At 36.5% G+C, this 16,266-nt stretch overlaps 1 protein-coding gene and 1 long non-coding RNA gene across 2 annotated transcripts in view; one reads left to right on the top strand and one right to left on the bottom strand.

Moving 5' to 3' along the window:
• The window catches only part of LOC308190043 (uncharacterized protein), a 316,509-nt gene that overhangs the window by 52,863 nt on the left and 247,380 nt on the right, over positions 1 to 16,266 (top strand). Inside the window, exons 3-4 of the mRNA XM_080580892.1 lie at positions 6,144 to 6,203; positions 7,881 to 12,249. The gene's annotated coding sequence lies outside the window, so the exon portion shown is untranslated. The remainder of the gene's footprint in view (positions 1 to 6,143; positions 6,204 to 7,880; positions 12,250 to 16,266) is intronic.
• On the bottom strand, positions 1,357 to 6,137 carry LOC308190047. The gene is made up of 4 exons (XR_013946800.1): positions 5,924 to 6,137; positions 5,668 to 5,774; positions 3,819 to 3,914; positions 1,357 to 1,674 (listed from the first exon to the last, which is right to left on the bottom strand). It is a non-coding gene; the product is annotated as an uncharacterized lncRNA (long non-coding RNA).

The raw sequence follows: 16,266 nt of genomic DNA, 5'->3' as shown, positions 1-16,266 counted from the left end.
TTTTTTTTCTCCCTCACATCATAATTTCATAATTTTTTTTCAGTCAGTACAGCCTTCCCAGACTACACAGACCTGAATTTTGACCATAAAACCAAGCTAAACCACCTTCTTGATTCTTCCCTATAGTTTTTCATTTATTGTAGAGAGCAGTAAGAAAGAGTGAGAAATCATTGTTTTTTCCCTAGCAAGTCGCCTCTGGGAGAGAAAAAAAATTATTCTCTCAAGGAAAGAAATGTGGGGAAATGCAGTTGTCTTTCTTTCCCCACCCCCATCCAAATCCTAGAAGGCTGAAAATTTTCATTTAGCATTCCTAAATGACCCTTATATTGCTGGCCTGTCATTGCTAGCCCAGATATTTTTTACCTGGTTTATTGAAAAACTGCTATACTTGCCTGAATTCATGAAGCTTGGAATGAGGTTCTGCAAGGCTGTGTTCTTTGCCTGTTTAAAAGTATACCCTGAGAAGAAGTAAGTACTTCTTCTTGCATAAGTACTTGCATCTGATTTTGATTTTTTTTTTTTTTTTCTGTTCCATGGCTCTATGTTCTTCCTGCGATGAATTCACAAGCAGGTTACTTTAGGAGCAAAATACACTTGTGATAGTTGTGCATCCTGGATGTCCTCAGGACTCCAGGATAGACTGATTCTAGGGTTGCGGATGCAAAGAGTCGCTCTGGGCTCTGCTTTACTTTATTCATCTGTGCTCAAAACACCAAAGGTTTGGAGTGGGGAGCCATGCCGTTGTGATCAGTTTATTTTTTTCCACCTTAGATAGTTGGAGCTCCTTCTAGGGAATTGCATTGACTTAGAAAAGGGGTGAATTTAAAGTTCAAGAAACCTAGATAGAAATTTCTACCAGGAAAACTGAACTCAGTCTAAGGCAGCAGCAGTGGTTATGACTGTGAAGGCACAGAACCAGTAAGAATGGTATTTTTCATAGGCTGCTAGAAGCCTGGAGGGCCAAGTGGAAGACAGGAGCCTCAGTCCTATGAGTTTCTTGGGTTTGTGAGTAGAAATCTTTTTCGAGAATGAAGAAAGAAATGGGAAATTCTTTTACTGACAGAACCCTAGGGAGTTGGGCCAGAATGAATTTCAACTAATTGTAATACCCAGCTGAGATTAGAAGTCCTGTTCTATAGCCCATGAGAAGAGGCAATTTTAGACAGCAGCAACACTGAATTATCCTTTCAAGTTGCCTGTCTTTCAGCATTGACTTACATAGGAAGTCTTTGTTGATGGGACTCCTAATTAGGCATCCCAGAGAAATTCCTAAAGTCAGTGACATGAACTTGGGTCTCGGTGAGATAAAACTTCCTCAATTTGCCCTCCTGTACATAGTGAAAAAATATACAGAGGAGTATAAGAAGATTGTAATTCAACAGAAAATTTTATTTTTAATTTGGAGAGTTGAACAGTAAAAGTAACTTTGATATGTGCCCTACCTTGCTAGGCTAAGTAAATGAGTCAAGGCATGGAACTTTTTTCCAGTTTATTTTTATTTGTGCCTCTTTTGAGCATATTTTTACAGTCTGAAGTTAGACTTCCATTTATATATCATAGTTGATGAGTGTATCATATCTGATGATGATCTGCAGACATATTTGATTTGAATGACTGTCTTAAAGAGAAACAGAGGTAATAGCACTATTTACCTGTACTGGCAGCAGTAGAGACCTGAAAAAAAAAGAGGCATAGACAATAATAGACAATAATATTGCATGTGAATAATGGTTCTTTTAGAACAAGAAGAGCCAGTATTTTCCTTTTTTCGGCAACACAAAGTTTCACATTAGATTTTGGATATACTTCACTCATGCCCAAACTCGTTCTGTCTAAACTTAAATTTAGACTGCAATGAGTTTAATTATACTTTTTTTTTTTTTTCTTTTCATTTGCATGTTTTATATGGATCTCCTGATAGGCCTGCACAAAGGCAAGAGTTAGATTATTTTCAAATCAGATAAAATGTTAAAATGGAGCAGAGAAATTCTGAATAGAAGACTTAATATTCATAAAATTGTAACTAACATTCATTTTAAAAAGTCTGTGCAAGCTGTCCAGGTTAGTTCTGGGAGCCTGGAATAAGGATTTCCTTGCAGATAGCAATGTCTACTCTCTTCTCTAGCTGTGACCTCCCAAAGAAATTCCTTCACAGAGAAGACTTCTGTGGGAAAAAGGATGAATGTGAACTGGTGTATCCTGACAGGTTGCTACTACAACACTATGAACAGGACATCTAAACCTCTTTGCTGGCAGTTCATGCTCTTCTCCTTCAGAACAACTTTGGCTTAAAGAAAAATAGTTGTTAACCATGGCAAGAAGACTGAAAGTGAAAGGAACAGATATTTATACAAAACAAAGAATCTTGCTGCAAACCTCTCGTTTGTGTGTCCTGACTTCATTATAAATAAATGTCTGTGAGGTGATTGTGTTACTATAGCTGTACTCAGCTTGTTATTTTTTTTTCTTTTGCGAAAGCAAACTGAATTTTATATATGTAATTAGGAAATTGATCCTGTACTGTCTATGCACTGAAGTCAAAAGTTATTAAACTCAAGTGTTTACATCTTGAAATACACCAAGGCAGAGTATTTACAAGTGAAAAAGAACACTTAAATGGATTTACTGGTATGTGTAGAGCGGAGTTACTGGAATTTGCAGTATCTGAATTTCTTTGGGTATCTCCACACAGCATTTAATTGTGTGGTTAAGGGAGTGTCAGCTTCTGGGCGGGTTCCTAAGCACAGATTTATCCATTCACCAGTTTTGGCTGGGAGCTCATATTGGTTTTAGTACTATGCATTATTGGCTTGGATTTGCCATATCCTGAGTTTGCCAAAGTGCTGATGTTGAGCTGTGGGTTGGTCAGAGCAACGAAGCTCAGCTCAGCCGAAAGAAGTATTTGCACTGGAATGGAAGGGCAAGGAGCAAGTTGTTTCTCCATGCCAAACAGATTATGGGAGTTCTGGGACAGTATAAATAGTACAGACAGGGAGCCTAGGTAGCTAATATGACAAGGGACTTCAGAGGGGTTATTTTTAACGCATTTGTTTGCACCAGTGGTCATTTTATTAAAGATGTTCAGTTGGAAGAAACTAATGCGGGGGCAACACTGGCCAATTGGTCTCAAAAGTTTACATGAAACACTTTTTTCCTAGTCATATCTAGCCATCTGCCCCATACCGTATGGCTTCCTCAGAGCAGTGTGGTCTTACAGGCCTGCGGTACTTGCTCCATCTGTTTGCATTTAACTTTGCTTGCTGTGCAGACTAGATGGTTTTTACTAATGCTCCTTTCATGTTAATATATTAAACTAGCTTGAGAAATCCTCTGTTAATTACTCAGGACAGAGTACTTTGTTGCCACCAATGTACTGGATAAAGTTTTTAGGGTTTTCTCCAGGGGGGTCAACTGTAGAGGAGTGAGTGTTGAGGTATCTAAGGTAGTTTTAACTGAGCTAATTTCAGTGTGGGAGTTAATCCAGTTTAGAGCTTTGTGGAGGTTAATGTTTTCATTCCCCAAATTAGTTTGCAGAGTTCTGTGCTCTGGAGCCAGACTGTTCTTGGTACTTAAACTAGGTGTTTTAAAGCTTCTTTGTATGTTTTCCAGATTGCATGTAGGTTAGACATACAATTGTGATCCTCCTCTGTCCCCTATAGGCATTTAAATCTTAACTGAAGAACCTGAAAATATTGTATCACTACTTGCCTAACTTCTAGCAATCTGAGGCATCTCATTTTTCCCCAATTAAAGCATAACTCTGAGTATACTGATCTGTGGATCCCTCCCTTGTGTCCAAGTGTCTAATATCTATTTACCTCAGTGTTACATGTTAGGGCACAAATGCTTTTTGTTTTCTTTCTGCATTAATAAAGACTTTGGAAGGTGTACTGTTTTGGTGATTCTTGGAGCACCTGGGGAACAGGAAAGCGAGAAGAAAATGTTGTGTATATTCATCTGAAACCCTTATGCATTCTACCCACAGAGAATTTCAGTTCAGTTCATTTTCCAGATTTCCATGTTTCCTATGTGAAAAATCAGTTGTCAGGTCTCCAGCTCCTTAGCTTGAATATAGACAGTGCAAAAGTTTTGGAGCTATCATGTTCAGTTTATCAAGAACTTTCTGATGTTCACCTACTTTCTTCCAGTAGGTCCTGATTTTTTGAGCAATTATCTCAATAATACTTTTTTTTTTTCCACGTATTTTAGCCTATGACTTATTCACGAGTTATTTTGTCTGGTTGCTTGCTGATAATTACTTGATAACAAACATTATTTCATCTCTTTGACAAAATAACTGAATCCTCTGTTGACTAGAGGAATTAAATCAAAGACCATTCAAAATGGCTGTGCAGGAATATTCAGCATGTGTGGAAGTATTTTTGATAAATATTCACAGGACTTAGTCATATTAACTTGCTTGCAACTGAAAGTATATGAATGATTATAAAAGAAATGCAGTCCAGCTAGAATGTACACATTTTAGTCAGTGAATAGCCACGGTACCACTGTGGTATTGTCACGTACCATGCCAAAGGAAGGATGAGGTGCTGAATGTACTGGTATCCTGCAGAGACAATTTAACCATTCTGTGATTTCATTGTACTGGGATTGCTTCATATCTCTGAGATACATTTGGCTCACGGTGGTGTTAAGAGAAGCATTTAGGATGCAGACACCACTAAGCAAACTGTGTTCCTAATTGTTGTTAGAAAGAAGAAGATATGTCTTGAATAAGTGGTGAGTAGCTGGTTACTCTCTGTTTCAGTCCAAGATTCATCTAGATTAGCTTGAATGTTTTAATTGTCTACTACATAAATTGGGATTGGATCCTCAAAGATGGTTTTATAAATACCATCTACAACCTAATATTTTGAAGTTTTTTTTTTTTTCCATCTGATAGAAGTTTTTAAACTCTGGCAAGATGGAAGGATGAATATTCCATCTGGCACAGTTATGCTGAATATGTTTTCCTGATAAATTTGTAGATTAATGTAAGGGACTCTTACAATAGTCTGGCCTGACTTTGCTGAGATGACAATATTTCACTCAGTATTTTTTTTTTTTTTTTTAGGAAGCCCATTACTTCTCATTCTGCAGTGTTTTACAGTACAGGATGTGTTATAAAGATATATATAGACACAGACACACATGCATATACAAACAGTTTAAGCTTAATTTAGGATGAGAATTTGGTTGTGGTCCCATAGAAGATGTGAGTTTCCAGAGCAATTACATTTGCTAAAGGGTAACCCTACCTAGAAACGACTGATGTAATTAAAATCAGATTATTGCAAATACATTGATAATACTTCTATTACAAACTCCAGAAACAGAGTTGCCATGCCTACATCTATATTGCTTGTTAAAAACCCCTCCTTTTTGTTTCAATTCTCTCATGCTGTGCTTACAGCACCTATTTGATGAGGAATTAAACATTCACATTTGTCTTCCTGAGTCTTTTCTTAAGCTTGTACTGGACAAAATGAAAGAAAAACAAAGATTGTCTGGAAATTCTGAGGTAATTTAATTTTATAAATCCTTTCAGGAGATCCCATGTTTACTAAGTGAACTATATGGGGTTAATTTACTGAAGTGTTCTGAAGGAATTAGCCAAATGAGAAAGGAAAAAAACAAAACAAAACAAAAAACCAAGAAACAGGTTACCTAGAGTTGCTGTTCCTTGCCAGGAACAAAAGTAAAACAAATCAGTGGCAGGATGAGTGGATCCGGTTAAATAATAATGTCTCTGCAGCAGGAAGTCTGTCTGTCAACTGAAAGGTGAGACAGAAACATAATGACAATGCCCTGTGGATCAACTTTAAGGGTAAAAAACCCAACAACAACACAGCTCAATCCCCTCAATGAAAATATAAAATGACAGAATTCACACCAGTATTTTTTAGTTTTTAGGCTCAGGTACCTGAAAACAATTTTCTTCTCAAGGTTATTCACATGCAGATTCATTGTTGCTGGTGAAATGCCCCAGGGTAACCGAGAGCAGAATTTGGCCCTTTCTGTTTGCTCAGTGAAGCTAAGTGCTACTTTCTCAGTGAAATACCTGCCTTAAAGCTCAACAGCTGTGATATGCAAGAGTAGCTTTGGCATTTCCTTTTTTTTTTTTTTTTTTTTTTTTGTTCCAGGAACAGGAGGTGAGTCCTGCAAATGCTGAAGATTTTTGCATGAAAATAAAGCATGCAAGGGTAAGTGTCATGCACAAGTTTTAGCCTGAGAACTTGGGGCATGTGGATGCTTTTGCATCAGCAATGATAGATATAAAGCTTAACAGAATATGCACAAAATTATTAAAACATCCACAAAAGCTTTTCAGTCTCTGATGCTCTGTTATTTATATTTTAGTTCCGGAGGAGTGAAATGCTGCTAGGGCATGTGCAAATTCCGTTGAATTTGGGAAGAGTTGCAAGTGCTCATTGTCTCTGAGAGAGGCTCTAATTATTTAATGCAGTTAAATATGGATTTAACAGCTGACAGAAGTTTGAAAACTTCAATCTCCATTTCTAAGACTTTCACCATATCATTTTTCAAAATCACCATGCTCATTTTTTTTGTATATGAAATCTTCTCACACTATCAAGAAATCCAAAATTGACATTTTTTGTGCTTAAAACATCTGCAGGAAACAACTGTGTTCAGTTGTTTTGAAATGATCAATTCTGTTCTCATTTCCATTTGGTAATTGCTGTGAAAGATTTACCTGCTGTAACGTGGAAACGCCTTTGTTTCTGTATATGGCTGCTAAGCAACAGGCCAGATATTTACTGTCAAACAAATAAAACAAAAGCCTCATCTGCCACTTGGAGGCCCAACTTCATTGTTATTGAACTGCTCAACTGGGTCATCATAGCTGAGAGTCAGGTTTATGCCTTACGATGCTAAACTCAGTTTTTCACTACATAGTAATTTAACTATAGGAATCCATTTGCTCCTCGCATCATCTAGCAAGTTTATAACTATATGGGAGTGTTCTAATGTCACATATATTATTTATTTTAAATTATTTTTTCCCATCAAAGGGGAAAAGGAAAACATGCCTCATGAGACAATTTGGTTTTCAAGAGCAGAATTGCCTTCTTGGTTACCTTGGAACAATGAAGGATTTTTTTTTAGTAAGTTCCTGCTGCTATTAGAACTGAGACCTTCCCTTCTATTACCTTCCTTGCTTTGCCCAAAACAGGAATCAGAATTGCTTTCTTGGAACCAGCCTGGAAAAAAAAAAATGGTGGTGGTGGGGAAAAGAACAGAAAACCCAAGTCCCAGAAGGAGCAGTCAGGCAGCTACTGTCAAAGGGAAATAATTACCATAGAGGCAAGTAGATAATCAATAGTAATCAAGCTGGTGACTCTAAAATACAGCAGTTTCCCTCAAGACTTGTGCTATATTCATCTGCAGTGTGTCAGAGGCCAAAGCAGACTGATTGTGTCTGAGGTAGGCTTTTCAGAAGCATCCAGGTAACGTGACAAACTTGCAGTTTATTAATAGCTGGAACTTGTCACCAAGGCTGTGGTTGCTAACTGCAGTCTGTATCACAACAACTGCAAGCAGGTACGTTGCTCCTCCTTGTTTCACTGCATCTGCGTTGCTGTTCTAGTCAATTCAGGAAGCACGGATGACATCTGCCTGTTGCATATCCATATATATACAAGTCATATGGCGGCTAAATATGCGGAAGGCCATGAATCGTTCTGAAAAGAACTGAAAAGTTCATTGGGGAATAATTTCAATAATGTTTCTGAAACCTGTTGCCAAAGGTAGACACCTAATACCCATAGCTCCCATGCACTGTATGCATAATTGTACAACAGAGATAGACAAATATTTACATGTAAGCTGAAATGAATGAATTTTGGTCTCTCCACCAGGTGTGCACTAGAAATGATTGTGCCTGGCATTGCAAAAGAAATGTTCAAGGAAGCAGTGGCACCAAAATACAGAAGTGTTCCAGAATTGTCTTTTGCAGTTGCAAGTTTCAGCATTGGAGGGGGAAGTACCAAGCAAGACCTGAAGAATAAAATGCATTAAATTGACTGTATGGATTTTGAAGTAGTCAGTGCCCATACAAAGTACTGCAGTGTATGGGCCGGAATATTAATTTTGCAGGCTAATCCATCTGGCCATCTGCTCATCTGAAATTCAAACAGGGCTGTGTTTTACACATTAATACCCTATAACAACCAATAGCTATAAATGATCAGCAGAATATGTCATTCTGTCTTGCTCTTCCATCAACGAATGAGAGTGACATGTCATTTAAACATCAGCTACTGATTATTCCTGATGGGCGGGAGGGTGATAAAGCAAATGACTGAGCCAGTAGTGATGTTTGGCATGCATCTTGTGGATCCACTTTTTTTGTTGCTCTCTCCTATGGTCCAATTATTATGGGTTGTGCCAAAGGCTAGAGGAAAGATTGTGTTTAGATCTTCAGATTGGAAGTAACGTGACAAATAATTTCCTCTGAGAATTACTTTCCTGTGGAAAGAATTGGTCTTGACTACTCAGTCAAGACCAATATTTCAAGCTCTTGACTAGCCTGTGGAAACCATGAATATATGCAGGTTTTTTCAAACCTAGTAAAAATTTGATTTGACATGGTTCCAACAACCAAACTGATGTTTTCTGTGCAGAATTAATAAATACATATTGAGCTTTCTAATTTGTACCTTACTTTATTAAACATTCATTAAATAGCTAATACTATCTGAATCAACATCTTTAAATCACTGACATTTGCCTAGTATTTTTAAAATTCTTACTCAGGTGTATCAGATCCAGTATTTTTTCTCTTCTTTTCCTCTAACTTTGAGCTATACATTTTAATTATCTTGTTTAACAAAGGATGCCTTTGCAGAGTATATATATAATTCAAATAGCTGCTGAAGTCTTTGTCGTGTCAGTGGCAAACTTGAAATGTTCAAGATTATTTTGGATATTATAATTATACTCATTTAATTTATTTATCTTCTTGATATGCTTATGGCATTAGTTATGTAATAAACATATCTTCCACTCTAATCAATAGTTAGTTGTTTTTGTTTACTGTGCAGTAATACAACAAGAAGAGATTTTACAGAAATAAAATATGAGATAGTATCCAGCTCTTATACTTTCCATAATCATGTGGCTGACCACCTTTTTTTGCCTTTGGAACTTTTCACCTCTGAGATACTCAAAGCTTTTTCTTAAAAAATAAAATAACTGACTTTCTACCCTTTCTTGAATGAAATTGCTTAAAGTCTGTTTTTCTCTTTCACATTCTGCAAAATGCATACAGTGAAAACTGTTTCACTGATTTTTAAAAATTATTGAATCAGAAACTATTTTTTCCCAGAATCTAAAAATAATTTGCTGTTGGAATAGTTCTATATATTTTCCTAGTCCCTGTGAGGAATGGTGGAAGGATCTGAATCATAATTTTTGGAAAGAACTTGAAAGTCTTTAGAAAACTATAAAATATTACTAAGTGTGTAATTAATTGCTTAAATTCATAGTCTTCCTAATGGGTTTACTTTGTTGTTATAGTAAAAAGAGAAGTTATATTGCTCTAGGAAACATATTTTTGTAAATTTTGAAACCACAGCAATTTAGATAACACATTTTAGCCTAGATTATGGTTATGAGTTGCTGCATTACAAGGATTCCACGTAAAACCACTTCATACCATAGGAGGTAACGCCTTTATGTAGATGAATAACCATGAGAAATCAAATGGAGATTCAGAAGAAACTGAGAAAAAAAAATAAAAAGAGGAAGCTGACTGTATGTAAATCATCACATCAGGGAGATGATATTTTCCTTGTCTTTGCTGTTAGTCATGAGAGAAAAAAAATGTCTTACTTTTCATTATTGTGTATGAGGGAAGAGACAGAAAGAAATCAGTTCCCTAAGAGCTCTGAGTTTTGTTTGGCTTCATGGGTACCATAGACCAGAATAACAAAGAAAGCTTTCAGTTTGCCTTATTGTTGAGGTTCACTGAGAACAGAGAGTGGTACTGAAGGGAGAGTTTAGGTAAAGCCTTGGGAGACAATTAAATAATTTATGTTTCTCTTTCCTGCTCACTGGAAGACAGCACAGAGTTTGAAAAAGGCACAGTGAAAAATACTGTGCAACTCCCAAGCGACCAGGTCTTCACTATTTTCTAGTCTGTCATGACCTGAAAGGAAGAAGCAAATTATGATACATGTAAAACCCATAGCAAGATGCTAAGTGCAAATAGGAATTTAATTTTGATGAATAATAAAGGGAGGAAAATATAATAATATGAAATTTTAAAAAATTCCTGATAATTTTAGCCTATTCTGAAACTGTTTTCACAAACTAATGATTTGAGAATGTCTCACTGTAGATATTAGTAAGACATTTGCTAATTTGATCAACTGATTTTATTGAGGATACTCCATTTTCTTTTCAAAATTAATGTGATTTGGCTTCTCTTTCTGTGAATTGTTTTCCTTGAGGCTTTTCTGCATTTTAATATGCCCAGAATTATTTTCAAATTATGTATTAGATACTTTCTAGGATTGTTGAACTTTTGGTTTAAATTTGGTCCAAAAAGACAATGTATATGTTATTCGGGCTGCACTGTTAGTAGGTGTGTCACATGCCTGTGTCCCAAGTTAAAATACAAGAACTCTGTTTGGTACTAACTTATTTTATGTTTTTCTGTTGTTGCTCTGTTTAACACCTACTCTGACAATTCAAAATACTGAACAAAAAAGTAAATAAACACTATGGAAACCACAGATCATAAAATATTCATATGTTTAGAAAAAATACACATTTAAGTTTCTTTTGGTCTCTTCAGGATGACTTTTGTTTCACTGTTTCAGTTTCAATAAAAGAGACAGCATGCACTAAACAGATAAAATATCCATTTATGTTTGAGGATACTGAGCCAAGTTTTGCTATCAGCTCTACTACTGTAAATGTGTTGTAACTTCCTTGGAGTTCCTGTGGTATTATCTTCACAGAAGTAGACAGTGATTAACGAGGAATTCAGTTAGTATATACTCTAGGAAATTGTAAATAATGATATGTGAATAGTGATATCTAACCACAGGACAGATTTCTCCCTTCATCCAAAATAGGAAACTAAAATCAGACTTAGGTAGGTTCTAGGTGTATTTTGTAGATGCTCATGTATTGCTCTGTGATGTAGTGCAATGCTGTACTAGAGCATTTCAAGCAAGCCTTAATTTAGTGATTAGGGCACTTTCTATGAAAACAGGAAATGAACATGTTTTGTCTCAAGAGAACATACTAGCCAAATCTCCCAGGATCTGATTATATGCTTTAGTTGCTCCACTGTTATTTAAAGCAAGGGCACTGGCAATTTTTCCATCAGTGTTAAAAGTATACTATACTATACTATACTATACTATACTATACTAATCTGTTCACAGGAGAGAAGTAGATAACCTACTTCACTGCCCATGTGATGGAGGGTCCCACCATTTGTGAGCAGTGGCTATTTGTCTGGGATTTCAATGCAATAGAGTTGGGAGCTGTGAAATATTTGTACGTGAATGAACTTGTCTTAGTTCATAAACTGTCCCTCACCAAAAATAGCAGTGACACAAAGTAGCAACTATACCGTCAAAACACTTCTCCCAGTTTATTAGGTTCTAGGATTATGCTAGCAGAACACAGTAGCAGCTATCCTCTTTGTGGGATACATATTAGACACGTGGTACAGAACATTAGTGTGTTTGGTTGGCAGAGACTGTTTTTATCAGTCATTTACCCAGTAATTCTGTATGTGCTGGATAGATAAGTATGCAGATATTGTAAGCAGTAGGGGAACAAAAGACTGAAAAATGCAAAGATATTTCAAGGTGTCATGGTATAGACATTCCCCCCACTAAGTAGAAGTGGGTAAAAGCACTATAGAAAGTGAGATACTTTGAAAGTAGACCTCACTGTATTCCAGGTCTATAATATATATATAGATATATTTGCAATGTAGTTAAATATTGAGACACAAAAATTTACATCAGAGGAGCTTGTGCTGCCAAAACATCATCACATGTTCCACCAAAGAGTTTACAGTTTTAAAGGTAGTGATGCTAGAACTTCTTGTTTTGGGATAACTAATCTAAATCAGCTGTTAAAATGTCAAAGCTGCTAACCAAAAAGAACCATCAAGCTGAACTAAATCAGGGGAGAAGTGAGGAGGAAGGAGAAGGAGGTCAGTAATGTGGCAACTTCAACGCAAACAGAAGAGCTGCATTTGTAAGTGACGAGTTGGTGTGAATGTAATAAGAAATTCAGCCAATAAGTTTGGCTGATATCTTTCCTCCTTCTCTGCTGCTCCACTGCACGTTTGGAAAGAAACAAAGTATTTTAAAATTTGAAATGGATACCTCTAGCCATATAGAAATATCTTTCAGCAGAAAAGAATGAAGGTTTCTTAAAATACAATAAATTTTACTAGACTGTTCTTTCTGTCCAAAGTTGCCATTCTTAAGGCAATCTTCATTGTTTATGTTGGATGGTTGAAAATGTTTTCCAAGTGTTATGCCTGTTTACAAAGTTTAAGAAATCTAGTGAGAGAACAGAACTTGTACTGTCTGACTGGTAGAACCAGCCACGTGGCTGGAAAGGTGAATTCCAAATACTAAGTCCACAAGTGAATAGTTATAAAGAACAACTCATGTGCACCCATTTGTATTTACTTTGTTTATAAGCAGTGAATCCTAAATATTGTGAATGATTATGAATGTTATGTCTCACCTGCAAACAGCCTCAATGTGCAAATTGAGACAGTTCCTTGAGATTGTTATTTAATGACATCTAAGTGTAAGAAACAGATATTTTCTATTCCTACATATATTTAAACATATTATTTAAAAAGAAAAAAAAAACAAAAAAATATATTTTGTTATTGTTCATATTGTTCATATGTAGTCAGGAAATCCTGAGTAAAGACTGACTGTCTCTGCTGTCTTATGTAGAAGTCTTTACTGTGCAAAACAAGTGTAAAAAGCTACCATACCGATGCAAGTGTAAATGATAGCGAGAGAGACAGGAACCTGTATCGCAGCAAAGTTGTGTTTCTATTAGTTATGTTAGGCCTTGGATAAGAGTTTCACTATTAGAACTATGACATATAGTATAAGTTGCTTAGTTGTAGCCTTGTGAACCTTCGCAACATGAAACTTTGTTCCTTCTAAAAGATTTGGAGCAAGTGTATTGAGAAAGTCAGTAGGTTAATAATAAGATGTACAGATGAAGTGTATTTGGATGAGAGTTCGACCTAAGAGTTGGAGTGTGGCAGTTGTCACAAAGCCACATATAAAAGGATGTACACACTGGTAGTTTCCAGGCAATTCTTACTGTATTCGAGTTGTCTCCACCAGCGGATACTTTGTGTGTGCATGTGAAGAGAGTAAATTTCACTTTGAGTGAATAAGCCTCTGGGCTTATTTTTTAGCGACACTTTTGTGTAATCACCAGAGTGTGCCACCTCCTTTAGCTAATATTTGTAGTAACTTTATATGTTAAAACAAAGCTGCGCAGTAGTTCTTGGTAGCTTAACCATGTGGCTGCAAAATTAACCTTTGACCTTTCTTAGCCTAATCAGGAAATTGACTTTAGGAGTTATTCCTTAACCTGGGATATGTGGTTAAAGTTAAACATCGCTAATAGGAAGTCTAGTAACAGGAAACGTGTGAATGCTAATCCGTACAAACATAAACAAACCTTTGGCTTACATACAGTTTTATTGGAATTTTCCTCTTGACTCACTTTCCTTCAGTAAGTCAGAAAAAATTACAAGCAGCTTGTTAAAGTCTTTGAAAGACTTCAACCTTTTTGTGGCTACAGGTTTATTAGATTTCTACTTAAGGAAGCTTTAAAACTGGGGTAGGATTTTGTCAGGAATCAACTCTTGGCAGGTACGTGCAATTCACCTTCATAACAGTTCTAATTAATGAGGTTATTCACCAGAAACCTCTATATCCTACAGTTCAAAAATAGATTGTTAAGGCAAAGAATTAAATAAAAGGATTTATTTTATTTGTCAGAAAGAGAATTGTATTCAGAAATGAATACAACTCCAGTACAGTAAATTATCTGTGAGAATTTGAGACATTTTTATTGTTGTCTCTGGATTCCTTTTACTTCTCAATAGGAAAGTAAGGTAGTGTGACTTGAAGCTACACACTAACCAGCTAATCACTGTTTTATAAGTATAGACCTTAGCTTAGAAAACCTTTGAGTATTACTTTGGTTTTCATACTAAATCCACAAAATCTTTACATTAATGTTGAGCTCCACTGAGTTCAATGGGACATTGCGTATGTCCATTGACACAGATCAGCTTCCAGTATTAGGGACAAAGTATTTTTTCTGGGAGGAATTTCCTTGAAGTCAGGAGAAGGATCTTAGGGGAGCAGAACCACAGTCTAGTCTGAACAGATTCTTAAAACAGGAAAGGACAAGATAACTGTCAAACAGTAGCCTACGATCTCTGTAGTTCCTCTCTTAATCTCTCCAGAATGAATAAATCAGTGCTATTCACCAAAAAACATGCAAAGTATTTACTATACATATTAAGCAGGGAGTTTGTATGGCATCAGAATAATTTCGTAATGATGTGTTCACTTTGTGTATTTGCAACACTGACTAACCCATGAAGTACAGAACTCAGAGCATTGTTTTGCAGATAATTTTTTTCCTAACGGAACGTTGTCAACAAAGTTCTCAAGGAGTGCAATTATGTTAGCTTTAATAAAAATAGTATTGCATGTAAAATGAATATCAGATGATTATCTAAAATGTGTTTACTAATTAAGAACTGTGAAGTAAGCTGTACAAGTATCCTATCAGTCCGGCCTTGTTAAATAAATTTTGGATGAATTCAGTTCGACATGATATAGTCTCCTCTAGACCTCATAAAAGCTTCTCTTTGGGGCACTGCAAAGTTCCACTCCCCTTTGAGTATTCAGTCTTCTCTCTATTTTCAAAGCCCTGTTTGCAGACTTCTATATTGTAGTCATTCACACTACTGTAGTCCCAAATCTTTTTGCCTACAATACCCAGGCAAACATGAGAAATTGGTTTATATCACAGCCTCATTAAACGCATGTTGTAGAAAGTGGCAGTGATGAGTGAAGAATATGTAGCATGCAGGAGCCCTCCCACCGACATACAGTCATGTTTCAAAAAAAGTTTCCGTGTAAAGGTGTGACAGTATTTATAAGGGCAACTGTTAGGGCATGATTCTCTCATTGCTCTGGTGCTGTTGGAATCATTCCTGAAGTCAATAAATTTAAAAATACCTCAGGATTTCATCCTGAGTTAATGGAATTTAGTGGAAAAAAAAAGTAAAGAAGAGGTGGAGTGAGCCTCAGAGTAATATTAAGCCACATTTTTTTTTCTTGTTGATGTTTTCCTAGCAGAAATAAAGGCTCCTTCTCCTCATCTCCTTCTCCTATCTCCTTCTCCTTCTCCATGTTGGTATTGGTCTTCACCAGTTCCCTTGAATAACAATCTTCTATAGTGAATTTCAATCAGACAATAAATTTAGCATTTTTAAATACTTGAACCTTGTGACACTAATCTCCATAGGAGAAGACTCAATTTTTCTATGTCTACCTTTTTTTTTTTTCCTTCCCTGTTCAAATGTTGTTTCTTGTTTTCTCTTAAAAACTGCTGGAGCATTTGAGAAAGAAATTTGTCCATGTGAGACTTGTTTTTATAGAATAGAAATCACTGTCAACCAGGTAGTGCAAAGCATAATCTTTCTTTACTTCAGTGCCTTAAAGATGACATGCTAATGAGGAATGTAATTTGCCTAGTTAAAATGTTATCTGTGAAAGGAAGCCATCCCTGGAGCGGTTGGAGTGAACACGGAATTGAGTGTCTGCACCCAGTGAACCAGGGTACTCCATACTTGTCCCAGGAAGGTGAGGTCTGGTAATTCATCCTGAAGACCAGTCTTGAGGCCTTGTAGTTGTATATTCTGGAACAAATGATGAGGAAACTCCCAGGTTTTACCCTTCAGGCACATGTTTATCTTCTGATACATCAAAGGGTTGTGCTGCCATCCAGAGGGACCTGAACAGGCTGGGGAAATGGGCTGACATTCCTCCTAAAATTCAGCAGAGAGAAGTACAAAGTCCTGCACCTGGGAAGGAATAAACCCATGCACCAGTATATGCTGGGAGCTTACTGGCAGGAAAGCAGCTTTGCAGAAAAGGACCTGGGGGTCCTGGTGTACACCAAATTGAACAGGAGACAGCAAAG

Source organism: Anser brachyrhynchus (genome assembly GCF_964034855.1).
Source record: "Anser brachyrhynchus genome assembly, chromosome: 2".
NCBI classification, from domain to species: domain Eukaryota; kingdom Metazoa; phylum Chordata; class Aves; order Anseriformes; family Anatidae; genus Anser; species Anser brachyrhynchus.
Note: the sequence above shows the minus strand (reverse complement) of the source record. Positions and strands in the feature narration are given on the sequence as shown.